Source organism: Ptychodera flava, chromosome 2 (assembly GCF_041260155.1).
Source record: "Ptychodera flava strain L36383 chromosome 2, AS_Pfla_20210202, whole genome shotgun sequence".
NCBI lineage: Eukaryota > Metazoa > Hemichordata > Enteropneusta > Ptychoderidae > Ptychodera > Ptychodera flava.
The window spans coordinates 50,097,665-50,113,326 of record NC_091929.1 but is presented as its reverse complement, the minus strand read 5'-3'; the positions used below and the strand labels follow the sequence as shown (position 1 = coordinate 50,113,326).

The 15,662-nt window shown below is 37.6% G+C and overlaps 1 protein-coding gene across 31 annotated transcripts in view; it reads right to left on the bottom strand.

Moving 5' to 3' along the window:
- Positions 1-15,361, bottom strand: part of LOC139123106 (serine/threonine-protein phosphatase 6 regulatory subunit 3-like) — a 63,142-nt gene extending 47,781 nt beyond the window's left edge. For 8 of the 31 annotated variants that reach the window (XM_070689116.1, XM_070689125.1, XM_070689224.1 and 5 more), the window contains exon 1: positions 14,894-15,229. The gene's annotated coding sequence lies outside the window, so the exon portion shown is untranslated. Of the gene's footprint in view, positions 1-14,893 lie in introns of all 31 variants that reach the window. The other 23 variants (XM_070689150.1, XM_070689175.1, XM_070689186.1 and 20 more) reach the window with 10 other exon arrangements.
- Positions 15,362-15,662: the final 301 nt, after the last annotated feature.

Genomic DNA, 15,662 nt, shown 5'->3' with positions numbered 1-15,662 from the left:
CTCAAGGATGTTTACTTAACAAATGCCTAGGGTCATCTCAAAAGTGAGAATCTAAACTATGAAATATGTTTTTTTTTATGCTTTTGATGCCCAAAAGACCATAGAAATCTCTTATACTTCGAATCAGCCATCCTGCATATTTCTAACATTCATCAAAACCTCATTTCTGTTCAACAACTCATAAACAGTCCACAATGCAGGATTGGTGTACATTCCAAAACTACATATATGAAAGACCCTAAAATCAATTAGATAAAAAGGGGGGTTAGAAATTTCCCAAAACTATCTAACCGGCGCTCCGTTTGGCTCCATTTTTCCGAATTGGAACCTTGGAACCAGTCTATGTATCGGTATCAAATATCAACGCAGTCTGTTCAGCAGTTTTTGACTTTTTGTCGTTTACGGAAATGGCGACATCAAGCACCGGTTGAAACCACCTCTATATCACAACTTCCAGTTGTGATAAAAATTGCACCAAAAATACAAAATTGCAGATTTCATCATATATTCCATATATCATATTTAGTTTATCCCTAGGGACCTGTATACCAATATCAAAGCTGTCAGACGAGCGGTTTTGATGAAATAAATTTTTGACCAAAAATGACAAAAAAATTCCTTAAAAATACAGATTTGCATATTTCATCACAATTTGAACAAATCCAAATTGGGTTATCCCTAGGGACCTGTATACCAAATATCAAAGCTGTCAGACGAGCGGTTTTGATGAAATAAATTTTTGACCAAAAATGACAAAAAAATTCTTAAAAATACAGATTTCAATATTTCATCACAATTTGAACAAATCGAATTTGGGTTATCCCTAGGGACCTGTATACCAAATATCAAAGCTGTCTGACCAGCGGTTCATGAAGAAGAAGATTTTTTACCAAAAACGCCTTTTTTGGCACTAATTTATATTTTCAACATATCAAAAAATCAAAAAAGCACAATTATTTCAGGTCAGCCCAAAGTACTTACATGCTAATTTTTCATGTAATCTGCTCAGTGGTTATTGAGATTTTCAATTTGACTGTTTTCACATTTTTCACTTAATTTGCATATTTTTGGCAATGACAACTTCATTTGAACAAAATCTCATCTACAGCCCATCATCCATGTACACACCAAATATCAAGATGAAATGTGCAGCGGTTTTGGAGTTTTTGATGTTGACGGACAGACATACAGACATACAGACATACAGACATACATACATACAGACATTTCCCTAGCCTATAAGAATAGCTTCCATTGCCATATATACATATGGCTATGGGAGCTCATACAATTTGGAACAAAACCAGAAAGCTAATGGAATTGTTACACTGTTGAAATTTGTGTGTGCTAATCAACAAGCCCTGATATGTCATCAGTGTTACTTGAGTAACAACATCTGTTCAGAAATGAAATCCAGATATTCTAAATACGTCAGGATTTATTTAGTTCACAGTGACCTAAATACCTAGGACATGTCAATTTAATTATCTATCATGGACAAAATAGCTACTATGGACTGTTTCCATTGTTGAGAAGAAATAATGAATTAACTGTGTTAATCCTTTTTACATCTTCCATGTACAGGAAACTAAGGTTTATAAAAATAGCCATGTCAGCAAATCTGACATGCACAGGATGACTTTCACTACACACTGTCAGTCAGGGGTCATTTCTCAAAGAGACTGAGTTCTAATACCGTATCCTGTCTCACAAATACATTTACTTTCTTGAAAACAACCATTTGTGCAATACATTGTATACAGCATTGTCTGGTGTGTCCAAGCTCTTTGGAAAATGCAAACAGATCAACATAAATAATAAGACCGTATCTTCATAAATTTTTACACCAACTACATGTCCATTATACATATGTCAATGGTAATGCATGTGGCATATTACATCAATGTGAATAAACAATACAAAGCTGTTACATCGAACTGCCATGTTGAGGTACATGTACATGTGTAGTTCAAGCTCAAATCGTATGGGTCTCAGGGGTGACCCAGAAAATGTTTGTTTCTGAGTCATCAGACAGAATGCCATCTCAAAATGCATAGATGGATGTAAGATGCACAGGCAAGCCTGGCTATATTGTTTGCAGGTACATGTATGCACAAGCCTTATGAAGGTACCACTTGTTAGAAACACCCTCAGTAATGATAGGGCTGATACGGCCCAGTATCTGTTCTTGGAGGGTATATTACTGGTACCGGTAATACTGAACAACACTTTGAATTACCTGCGCCTGCGTGCCTTTTTAGTGAAATTAGAATTAAATTAACCCTTTTCCTGCCAAGTCCATATTTCACCACCAGGTCAAGATGGTTAAAATTAATGAAACACAACGTATTCCATATGATGTATTTTAACATAATACTGTACATTTGAAGGCCGTTGAAAAATAATACTGAAAAGTTGATTTTTTTTTGGGACAAAAGATGCAATAACATACCAAGCCAAGTGGGTGAAAATACATCATTGTTTGGCTCAATACCGCTTTTTACTGACTTGGCTGATGGGGAAGTGATACAGTTATTACTGTCTGGCAAGAAAAGGGTTAATGTGGGGATATTTGTGAATTAGTGAACCTATTACCTTTACATGTAATTCTAACTAAATTCGCTAACAAGGTATAGTGGCTAAAAAGACATTTGAACTTATAACGGTGACTATGCATGTGTGAGCACCATTCTAGCCTAGCATCTGAACAGTGTATTTGGGACTCAATAAACCCTGCTACATTTTGAATTCAAAACAGACATGTATAAATACTAGACTGTGTGGGCAGACTAACATGATTTCCATATGCTGTGAAAATCAATATTTTACATGGTTTTGGGGGTGTTTCATTCTACATGAACTGTTACATATCGCTTTCTGCATCTCAAGTCTTAGACTTGTTTTCAGAATGGGAAAGGGAACTAAAGAAAAGACAGACATGAAAGTGACATGGCTATGCACATCAGACACAGATGATTTTGTAGACTAATTAAGTTTAATAATTTACAAGGCATAACAGAGAGACTTTGTAGCATAGTGGTAGCACAATGTCATCATACTTTACTAAGATGGACCATGGTAATATCGAAACCATGCAAGAACGTTTGTTTCCCCTTCCTTATGCATATGTAATTTATTGCATGGTCAAACAAGATGCGCAAGAGGTTCCATCTGTCATACAACTTCTACTGTCTTTAGTCATGTCTACAATGTGGACTACTTTCCAAAATGATGAATACTACATACCGCTTACCAGCTAACACAGAAACAGTATCTTTACCATGACTGCTGTGTTTATATATTTTGACTGTACACCAAACACTTGACTCAATTTATTCTTGCTCATGGCATACTTACTGGATTATTTATAAACACTAGATCAGCTGGGATTTACAGTTAATCACACATAAAACCCAGCTGTACATGTAGTTTGTCAACAGCCCTGTGCTGCTTCAGTCTTTAACCCTCTCTAAACCAGTAGTGACATTTCCACCTGCTGGCTGGCCTTTGGCACTTGGCTACGTGCACTGCAGAACCAAAACATGTACAGAGACAGGGCCCTCATGCCATACTTGCTTGGCATACAATACTTACAGCTCAAACTAAATCAGTATAGAAGGCACAAAGGACTGTCATGAGTCTAGCTGGGCCCATAAGAAATTTCATCAATTTTGTAAAATCTCTTCCATTTTGATAGAATGATGCTTTTTTTACTTGTTGTTAATTTAGGTACATTGTACATTGGGGTGGTCCTCGTGGACATCAAGTATTGTAATGTCTTTGCTTGAGGCATGTTTGTATCCAACAGTGCAAAATACATGTGCAATGCATACTATCTAAACATGCTATGAGTTGTAGTGACTGTAATTCAGGCTAGATATTGGTGTAATAGATACAAGATCTGTGTCAATGCATCTGCTTTCAGATGTAGGAAAATGATTGTCGGATAAAAGCTGAGAAAACTCTATGGATTCCTGACATTTGGAAATGTTGTTGTGTTGTGTAGGTGTTACACAAGAGATACCGAAGACTTCTTCAGAGAAATGCCAAGTCCTGACGTTTCCATGGAAATGGGTGGTCACAACCTTTGAAGTACTTAAATTTTTCTCTGGCAGCACGGTACAAGTATCATATAACTGACTCACAAAGAACGGAAAGGATAGTTTAGCTTACACTGAAGAATGTCAAGAAATGTGATGTTCTAGGTTCAGGCTTACACACTTTGCAAAAAATTATTCAGGCCTTACAATAAGCACTGTGCACGGAATATCAGGAAATTTTCCAGGGCAAAATAAGGTGTTGTCATTCGCAGCAGTTGATGGGATTGTTTTTGTGAAGTCAGTAAATGTTTGGTAAATGAGAACTTGCATGCTCACAAAAATATAGCTGCATGTACATGTACATGTACCCTACAGGCTAGCCCTGCGTACAGGTCTGTGTGTTTCCGGCGTTATACGGCCTCCACCACAGCCCTGCAACAGTCTATGGAGATAACTGGCGACTCTGTGGTTCGGATCCGGACGGCAACCAAAAAATGGTCTTTTTGGCCGAAATTCTACTCTATCGGGGCAAAATCTTTTCCCTGCCTACCTTTACCTCCTAACAGACCCCAGAAAAGATGCAATTAACTTCTCCTAGCGTCTAAAACTGCTCGTTTTCTGAAACATAACGTACTCGACAAGTTGTTTACCCATGGAGATCCCCATTTTGAATCTCGCCAGTTATCTCTATGGACCGTTGCAGGGCTGTGGTGGAGGCCGTATAACGCCGGGGACACACAGACCTGTACGCAGGGCTACCTACAGGCATGATGTACATCAGGTACACTAGAGTACATGTATACTGGGGTCTGAGATCATGGGACCATTTTTATGTTATCACTGTACTTGTTGGAACTAACCTATATGCCCTGCTATGAACTTTCACACCTAGGTATGGATAAACGCTTGAAATAACCAACAATTACCGATAGCTACTTACATATCAAGTCAAAAGACTGCACTGTTCAGGCATACAGACATGCACATCACATACACATATGAGAAGTTTTCAAGTAGATTTCTCAAGACTGTATTGAATCACTCGACAAGGAGGCAAATTAGTTTTGTAGTTTTCAAGATCCAATACTACGTGATGTACTCTCCATCCAGCAAAACATTCAGAAAGTGTCAGCTACAACATGCCAGAGGTGCAAATGATACAAGATGGAAATAAACACTTCAGTCTTTTTACAGCTTACAGTAACAATCAGACTACTGTATTCATTGGGAATAGGAGCTGTATGTGTACACCACACACAGAAATAGGAATGGGGTTTTGGGTCAGGGTGGTGTTTCGCCATCTTTCAGTGCTTGGTGATGTTTATTTGGTACATGCACATGTATGTCATTTCTGTCTCATGAAACATTACACCTGCAAAGTATCAAATTATGTTGTACTTTTTTAATACCCTTATCGAAATAACAAGACCTCAAATTTTGCTGGTTGAAGATCGTCTTCTTTTAATTAAATTTTCAAACTACATGTAAGGACATGCTCTCGCACAAAACTCCTGCATCTTGTATGCTAACATTTCATATTCAGTGGTAAAAGTAACAGCCAGTCACTGCTTTGAAGCTAATGAGTGATCTTTGTTCAGTTTTCTCAAAGAAGTCACGTCAAAACTTGCCATTTACAACTACTTTGAATGATGCATGCAGACAGTGTGCCCTGTATCTATCAGCCAAATCTTTGGGTCAATTTAGGAATTTCTGGACATTTCTGTGTTTGAGACATATTCTAGCATAAAGTTCTATTGCATTGGAGATAATCTTCTTGAGTTAGTGGCTCATCAACTTTGCACACAGAGTGGTCAGAATCACAAAACATGAATTTCACCCAAGCGTAAATATACATGTATGTCACATTGCATCAGCAGAAGTAATTTATTCTTTTGGACATGGTAGATTATCCTGTCAATTCATGAAATAAACAATCGAACATGAGGTTCTACAACTTTCATCAAAAGGTTTACAGACAAATATATCCTTATAAGTACTTTGAAATGAGTCCAGATCAACTTGTGTGATAGCCAAAGAAATTAACCCTTTCAGAATTTTTCCCACCAACATTTTTGTGGAACATTTAACCAAATTTTATGATTTTTCCGTAATTGTTTTGATAATTTTGACCAAACAGACATCAAATTTCAATGGCTAAACTTTTTCATCAAAATTATGGCAAAAATATACAGGCGAAGAAAATTGACTTTGGCGCTCAAAGGGTTAAACTCAATATATCTGTGTCACCATTTTGAATTACTTTATCTTTAGCAGCCTTCTCTGCCATGGAAATACCACAACTTGGTTTAAAGTGCTTGTACTGTGCCTAGTGATAATCAGCGTATCAGTAAAAGTGTCATGTAATGAAAGCTTTAAGCTCATAAACCCTAACAGATCTGTAACTACATGCATGTTGAGAACATAAAGGTTTCTAGCATGACTCACTGGTAACAGAAACACTCAGGTCTTACATAGCATATCCAATTTTGACTTTTGTCATGTACATGGCAATTCTTGGCATGCATGTGATGGTGGGGGATTGGTTTGCTATTGGACAGCTATTATGTACAGATTAACTGAAACCTGATGATAAGGCAGCCACAAAAACGCACTTGATATCGTCAGAGGTGACCTACTTTATGGCTTCCTCTGAATAGATAGCTAGATGCGGTTAGAAGTTATGGATATAATGGGGCAAATTCCTTCAAAGAACAATACCTGACAACTGTAAAATTATCACAAGGCAGTTGAAGTGTAGTGGTGGAAAACACATGACTGTCTGAGTACAAACAAGACATATGTACATTTTCCAACTTGCTTAACTGTACATGAGTGGAATGCTTGCATGTCAAAATTTATAAAACTGGTGACGTTTGTTATTAAATTCCATCTGCAGCTAAATATGAACGATGCAGACAATTTGTACAGAAGAATCCAAATCTTCCTGTCGTGTGGAACTGTGGTAAATGCAGTAATCAAAACAAACTTCCCTTATTTTTTGGAATATCTAACTGTTTAGAATTTCTACTATTTACAGTTGTTTATCATATTCATTACCTTGTATAAATGATTAATCCAAAGTTCTGAAAAAAACAGTCAAGTTGACCAATCAGACACAATTAATAATAATGTCAGTGCTTTGGGGTAGAACGACTCATTAACTGAAATTTTTATCATTCATGATTGGACAAAAAATCATCAAGCTCTGTTTTTTGTATTTTCTTCCTATAACTAGTAAAAAAAGATTTGTCTGGTGAAGATAAGGCATTGCTGGATCTTCCAAAGACAACACTGTCAACTGTTTCATAAACTGATATGAAACGTCTGATACACCTGTATCCCTACTGCCATTTGTGAACAGCGTTTGAAATTATTGATAAATCAGTCAGCAAACAGAGATGATACAAGGCACACACAGCTGTAGAAACTGTGATTTTTACAACTGATATCAAATCTAAAAACCTTGCAATGTTCACATCTATTGTTGTGAAGGGGTTATCTTACTGCTGTGTAAACGCAGCTTGTGTATTTAACAACAAAGGCATTTCAGAAAGAGAAAAATGTGTAAACAAATAAATAAATGTGTTGGCAATGACAAATTGGATTGTTTCTCAGAGAAAATTCAAAACATTCTAAGCATGCATAGTTTACATGTATGTCTAGACTCAACTATGATTTATGTTTCTGCAGAACAGTCAATACCACAGAAAAAATCTCTAACTCCAAAAACTGAAATATTGATTTATCCGGCAATGGACATGCTGATAAAAAATTTGAGCTAGTTATGTATATGTACAGTATGTATACATGTACATCTGCCACAGACAATCATGAAGTAGTTATGTATACATCTATACAGACTGCAGCTCTGGTGGTATTTTTCCATCGGCAAGTCAATAGATATTTGTTCAGTTATAGCTGATTAAAATACTGTTGGCCATTTTAGCATCACAGCTTGAATTAAATTATAGATTGATTATCAGCAAGAGATGAAAAGACTGCTCCATTACACTCATTTTGATGCGGAAATTAAAATTTGATCTGGTTAACATAATAACCAGTAGATAATCTTACCTTCTTAAAAACCTCGTCAGAAGTTATTGTGACATTGACGACAAAATGAAGGACTGATGGCATGGTATTGCATTCGTTTATAATTCAAAACCATGAATAACCAACTTCCTCATTCTGAGTTACGTTGCAATGATAAACAAGTATGCAATTGTGTCCTGGGTCAGGAGTTTTCAGCACCACAATATCATACAACCTAAACAATTACTGAAATTGTCCAATGACATTTCACTTAAAGTAGAACGCACCTCGGGGACAGACATTTGGACTCTCAAACTTTTACAGTTCTCTTCTGATATACCACATGTGGGGTTCATTTTAAAGGTCTTGGTGAAAGAAAACTTTCATCTGCTTAGTTTTTTGAAATTCGAAATTTTTATTTTTCACCATAGGGTTAACACAGGGATGGCGGCCATTTTCAATTTCTAATATCGGTAAATCTTGGGTAATTTGTTTCTCTAGTACCAAAATTTGCACGGTGACCCCCTATTTTTATTCTTGATTTTGAAAGAGAATGAGTGAAAGATTCCTTGAGGAAAGTTAGAGCAAAGGTTTAAGTCTTTCACTTTCGAGGTGCATATTACCTTAAAGTACATGTATTAAATTTCAAGGCATTACCTAAATATTCCCTGACTAATCCCTTTTCCAGCCAGGTTTGTGTGTCCTCATCAAGTCAATATGGTTAAAACCAGCAATGTCAAACATTTCCTGTATCATACATACATGTAAACATGTACATGTACATTTGAAAGGACTGGACTTTTTTGCACACTCCTATTCATACTTGTTGTTATACATTACACAAATTTTTTTGACTGACTTGTCTCGCTATTTTCAAACTTCGATATCAGGAGGGAGTGGTGCACACTCACAGTCCCTTGTGGTTCGATAAACACCGACTGCTGCTGTAAACATTGGAAAAAGCTGCATACCGCCGCCTTTGCCATGTATGAGACAACACACAACTGTGTGTACACTTACTTTACACGGTAGCAAAATATACTTTTAATTGTATAACTGATTAGGGAATGGGGAGTTGTCCTATCTGACAAATTTAATTAGTAAATTGAAATATAATACAATAAAATTAATGCCGTTAAATCAATCCTTTTAAAGTTTATTAATTTTGACATTCAGATCAGTTGCAATAATCAAATGAGCATTAAGTCTGTACAGTTTCATTATAATTACACTTTGAAAGGAAAATAAGATGAAGACAATTACTATATCTGAACATGTTCAAAGCTTGGAAATGGACTTATAATTTTTGATATAAATTGAGTAGTATAATTAAATTCCTGACCTACTTCTTCTATGGTTGCATTTCTTAGGAATACCAGTAGGAAAATCTAAATGTTGATGCTGGTCAAACCTTTGCATGAAAACCAGTGACCTTGCTATCAGCAAGGACAGGGGTCTGTTGTCAATTTTGAAAAAACACTCCAGCTATTGAAGTAAGCAGACTTTCAAAGTACTGATACAGCTATTTAGTATGTGTTAGCTACAGGCAAAACTTGTTGGAATCATACAGGTTTTCACACAGGGCCTACATGTAGTACATTTTTCTCAGTGAATGATTAAACGGTACACCCACACTTATTTTTGCAAGTCATCCCACTTCAAAATTGCCCACCTCATGATTAAGATGGGAATAAATAACATTGTGTCCAACATCTACAGTGTAATGTAATTTTACATGGTCAATGCCATATCATACAACCTAAATTACTGACTTTACAAAATGTATACACTACTAAAATGCAGAGTTTATAGATTTCAATAATTGATATCTTTGTAATTTTCAAAGATTCATATGATAAATGTTTAATATATCATGTTCATGACAATAACACACACTCTGGTCACACTTTCTGAAGTGCATCAACACACCAGTTCATGTTACCAAACTCACATTACACAAAACTTCAAACTTCACAATACTGTAATTATGATTCCCATTATCTGGCATGCCGGATTTAGAGTATTGACGAATTGGGTTCCAATGAAATTGTCTTGAACTGTAAACAATAGCACATTGATATTTTACAAAATATCCCTTCACTCAACAATCTTAGCCAGATACAATGTTACCTGAAATATAGCAATCAGTGATTAGATATGACTGCCTAAATCTAGAACTTTTTACTGTGTCCTGTTACTGTAGTTTCTATATGGTTTGGGACAACAAAACATTTCCTTCACATTTCAAATTGTCTTTGGGGCTGGTTGGAGAAACATGAACACTTATTCTGGTATGTTTTCTTATCTGTGTAGTAGCAACACTGCATTCCAAAGAGACATAAAAAAAAGTGAAAGAGTTACATCTGAGGAAGGTACATTTACTTGGAGGATATGTAAGTCATAACATCTTGCATACATGCACACATAGTGCCAAAACTCTAAGTCAGGGATTGACAATTTTTTTTCCAGTTCACTTGTCCGTCGGACAAGTGGATTTTCAATTTCACTTGTCCTCTAAAAAATTTTACTTGTCCTCCATTTGTAATAATCAAGACCAAAATACTTGCGGCGAATTCCGTAGCGGCTTTGAGGGCTTTCTTTTTTGGTAATTTTTGCCGATGTTGACGCCGATTTTTCTCAAAAGTTTACATTGAAGTAGGCCTGCGTATGGTCTGTGTGTTGCCAAACAGTGCAAATGCGGTTGACTGAACTCTTGAGACCTTATCGATTCAACGCGAAACATGTCACATCCGTCAAGAAAAGCATTTCGCTACTACCTCCATCTCTACTACCTCCATGGTTTGGCCATGGAGGTAACGGTAGTCTCTTCCTACCTCCATGGTTTGGCAATGGTCGCGAGAATGGGTATTTGAGACACGACGTACATGGATGGAACCGTCATATTTCAACCAAGGCCACTGTGCTTACCATTTCGGGAGGTAACATCTACGGCGTTTTTCCTCATTGTAACGCTTATTTTTAGATCTTTTGTCAGAAACATCGTTCTGATCATCATATCGAGTCGTCGATTCTCAGATGATCCCACTCACACTGGCCCTCGTGGCGCCGTCGTAAATCATCACAACGTCGTTTCTCACAGTTACACAATGCCCATCGTCGCAAACTACGCGCCTCTTTACGGCAACAGCTTTGCTTGATTTTTGCGTAGGTCTGCGGAGTGGAAATTATGCTCTCCCTGGCTGGCTTGTGAAAATGCACAATGCCTTGTTTGCGTTAGTGGAAATATTACCGTAAAATACTCATATTTACAGCGATCACTCCACAAACTATCTGCCAACAATGTTTGTCTACCTCGCGAGCCGCATAAATGAGTTTAAAGTACAGCAGCATGGTCGATCGCCGATAAGCAATATGATTGGGTTTTGCAATTTTTTACCTAATTTGTTGGGGCGGAGCAGTCAGCATACAACAAAGAAATGCTGTTTACGCCAAATTTTAAGCGACATTTTTAATTGGACGATGAAACAATTTCATGTCGATCATCGAAAAATTGCAACATTGTGTAAGTCGGCAAGTGAATCGCAGAAGAACGTCACAATTGTATCTAAAAAAAGTCAGTGATTGACATTTATTTTGTGTGAACGACAATGCAAATCGGGCGACACGTGCACAAACCGCAACTTAGGTTTGCGTTGATTGCGCCAGAAGTTGTATAAACAACTTGTCCGGCGGGCGACCAGATTTTATTTTTGACTTGCCCGAACGTAAATTTCACTTGTCCCGGGCGTCGGGCGATAGGAATTGTCAAGCCCTCTAAGTCATGGAGACTTCTTCTGGTTGACAATTCTGAGTTGATTCTTTTACTGCAGCATAGTTGGCCAAGGACTGGTCAATGGTCTCAGGGTACCCAGGACTGGTCAGTGGTCTCAGGGTACCCAGGACTGGTCAATGGTCTCAGGGTACCCAGGACTGGTCAGTGGTCTCAGGGTACCAAAGACTGGTCAGTGGTCTCAGGGTACCAAAGACTGGTCAGTGGTCTCAGGGTACCAAAGACTGGTCAGTGGTCTCAGGGTACCAAAGACTGGTCAGTGGAGACCCAAGACCAGTCAGTGGTCTCAAAGGCCTACACCTGGTATCAAAGTAAAGTCCTAAACTGGTAAAGTTACATTTGTAAAGGACCCTGGGCAGTTTTATCACTGGAGAGCACAGTACTGGTAAATTACATTTGGTAATAGCAAGCACAGGACTGGAAAAGTTATATTTGGTAAGGGTACAGGACTGGCACAGGATTGGAAAAGTTATATTTGGTGAGGGCAGAGGACTAGCACAGTACCAGAAAAGTTATATTGGTAAGGGTACAGGACTGGAAAAGTTATATTTTGAGAGTTGCATTTGGTAATGCACGGGACTGGAAAAGTTACACTTGTAAAGGACCCTGGACAGATATCACAATGGAGCATAGGACTGGTAAATGTTACATTTGGTAAGGGCACAAGACTTGTTCAATTACATTTGTTTAGGGCCTAGAGCAGACATCAGGCGTACCAATTCAAATTATATGGTAAGGTATCAGGACAAGTATGAGTGTAAGGCCTGGGATTCATAAAATGTAGGATTGCTATCTTGGAACACCAAGTGGTCCCGAACCGTCATCTGGTGATATTGTGTACAAGACTGGTGATCCAAACCAATGCATGTACACATTCTTGTTATAGCATTTCACTCTATCATTACACTGTTCTCAGCTAAAGAAGAGCCACCTTACCATATCAATGGACATAACCAACTTTACTGATAAATTAGTCATCTGATATACGTTAACATGATAGAGACTCATATACCTTTGCTAAGTGGAATTCTGAAACATGAACTGCATCTGAAAGATGCCTTGTTCATGTTGATGTTTAACGTCATCATTCACAAAACTGACATGAATATGTTGTGAGTGGCGAATCAGGCCGCTTACTGAGAGCATTCAGTATTTGATTGTGATTTGCTGTTCATGGTTGTTCATGTGTGAGTTTGTATGCAGATAATATGTATATGTTTTTTGTTTGTCTTTGCATTGTTTATTTGTATGAGGACGGAAACTAATCAGTGTCTGAGTGCGAAACTAAATGAAGACTCATTGTGGTCCAGCAACATGTGTTCAGGTAAATTGTCTACTACAACAATAGAAACCAATCTGAACAAAGGATTACAAAAGCATTGTACATATCAAAACAATAGTCATTATGTGCCTCTTTGAATTGTATTGGTCGCATGTTAACTGGTGCTTGTACTCGACATGCTAACACACCACAGTTATGATTGAATTCTTTGATGCAAGAATTTGCCAGATAACTCTGAAGCAACTAAGCTTCAACTGGACACTAATAGACTACAAACTTGTAACACATGTATGATCTACACTACAAATATGATACTTGGTTTCACCAGAACATCCTAAACTATGATGTAATGTCAAGATAGAATGTGCGCCTTGGGGACAGATATGCCAGCTCTAAAATTTTTATAATACTTTTCTGTTCTACCACTTGTGGGGGCACATTTTGAAGCTCGTGGAGTTAGTAAGTTTATGATAAAGAAAACATATTTTTCCCCCTTACAGTTAACACAGGTATGGCGGCCATTTTGAATTTGGCAATAAATGTTATGGTACATGTACATGTAATTTGTTTTTCTAGTACGAAATTTGAAGAGACCCCTGATTGCATTCTTGATTTGGCAAAAATATAATGAGTGAAAGATTCATAGAGAAAGTCTGATAAAAAATCTTCAACTGTCCTGCCATATTTAAATACAAATTTGCTTTCACTTTCTCTCTTAACTGAAACACAAACAGTTATCAATCCATGACCCTTCTTCATGAAATCTACCATTTTCTCAGTCCCCATGTTTTAATTGTGTACTTATACATACTGTTATAAAGTTGTAGCTAAGTTTTTAAAGTATGCTAAATCTTGTTAAAAATTGTTTTACATTTGAGTGCGACAACGCAAAAGATGTCTGCATCTGTTTGCAGGAAATGGCATCCATTTTCTATTTTTAGGTTGTCACAAATTATTTCCGACAAACCAAAGGTCAGGTCAGCCTCGCGAGCGGGGTCAACGGTTTTAAAACTGACAATACGGAATAGGGTGACCCTATCATTATGAATTTTTCACCCAGGTTCAATCTTTTGTAAGTGTTTGTGGATATTCCAGCGACAGACATCGTTAAATTTCACGATTTCGCAATCACAGGACGTTCGGTACCGCATATGCGGTCGCCACTCCCCTCGACTTCTCCCGCACGTAGGCATATTGGCTCACCAGGTCCATAATATGACGCATGCTATTCAAGCTTCATTCTCGCGAGAAGGAATTGATGAACTACATTTATAAATAATTGTCGACAAGGAGAGAGAGACGAGTGCATAGGCTAATCTCGTCAATCACCCGAGAACGTTGCTAAAATCCAACAAATATACATTAATTAAAGTGGTAATGGTCCCAAGTCTATCACCATTACAAGTTATAACGGCCTTCTTGTTTACTTGACGATCGACTGTACTTCCCGGTACGTGGTTCAACAGACATGGAGATCTCTGTTGTCAGACACAACAACAGTAGACAAATTTGCTTCTAATAAGAAACAGTCAAACGTTCTTTATCATTCATGCATCATGTACATAATTTGAAACGGAAAGGACGGGGTTACACCGTTGAAGACACGGCAACGAAGTCTCAAGTTTGTGTTTCGTAACCAACACCGAAATTAAACATTATCCGGCTTTGGAACTCGCAAGAGCAGTCGACCCCCATAAAATGAGATTTAGAACAGACACATCTGGGAAGGAAGTTTGTCAAATAACTTACCAGGTATATGGATTTGTTATGTTGGAGTAAATGACGACGTCAACGAGAAAACAGTTCCTAGTTTGGTTCATGCAGAGAGAAGTACACGCACCGATATCCACAAACTGAACTACATGTAGGTCCTGAAAATAGTTATATCTGCACCAAATCTACACCAGTTGTCCCAGTATCAACCAGAAATTATTGGTTATGAGTTCTAGTTTTGTAGCGATCGCTCGTCAGCAACACCCTGGCTTTACTTTCGTTCATAAGATGGTCAAAACCACGGCGGGAAACACGAATTTTTGAACCAAAATGGCGTAGCGGTAAAACTGTCCATTTGAGCTATCCCATAATAGTTCCCAGTCACGTGACTGTAACTGTAACCTGACGTCATGTGAGCGCACTCAATGCATGCCCCATGCACAAGGCCGAAAGTACGAGCTCGGTGACGGTGTTGTCGGTCACAATCACAGCAATCACTGAAGACAATTTGAAAACGCAGTTGATAAAGTATACCGCCTTTGAATTAAACTTTTTTTCATGGAACTAACAATGTAAAAAAGTTATAGGCAGTCAAGGAAATACACGTACGTTTATGTGAAAATGAAGTTCATTCCTTATTTGCAGCATCGACAGTAGAAGCGAACTGCTTCTACCATAGATAATGGCAAGTCAAACGTCTCAATATTCTTGAAAAGCCTATTTTCTTTTTGTAACAAACGTTTTCTTTTTGTTGGAAACCATTTTCTTTCTGTAAAAACCTATTTTCTTTTTGTAAAATTCTATT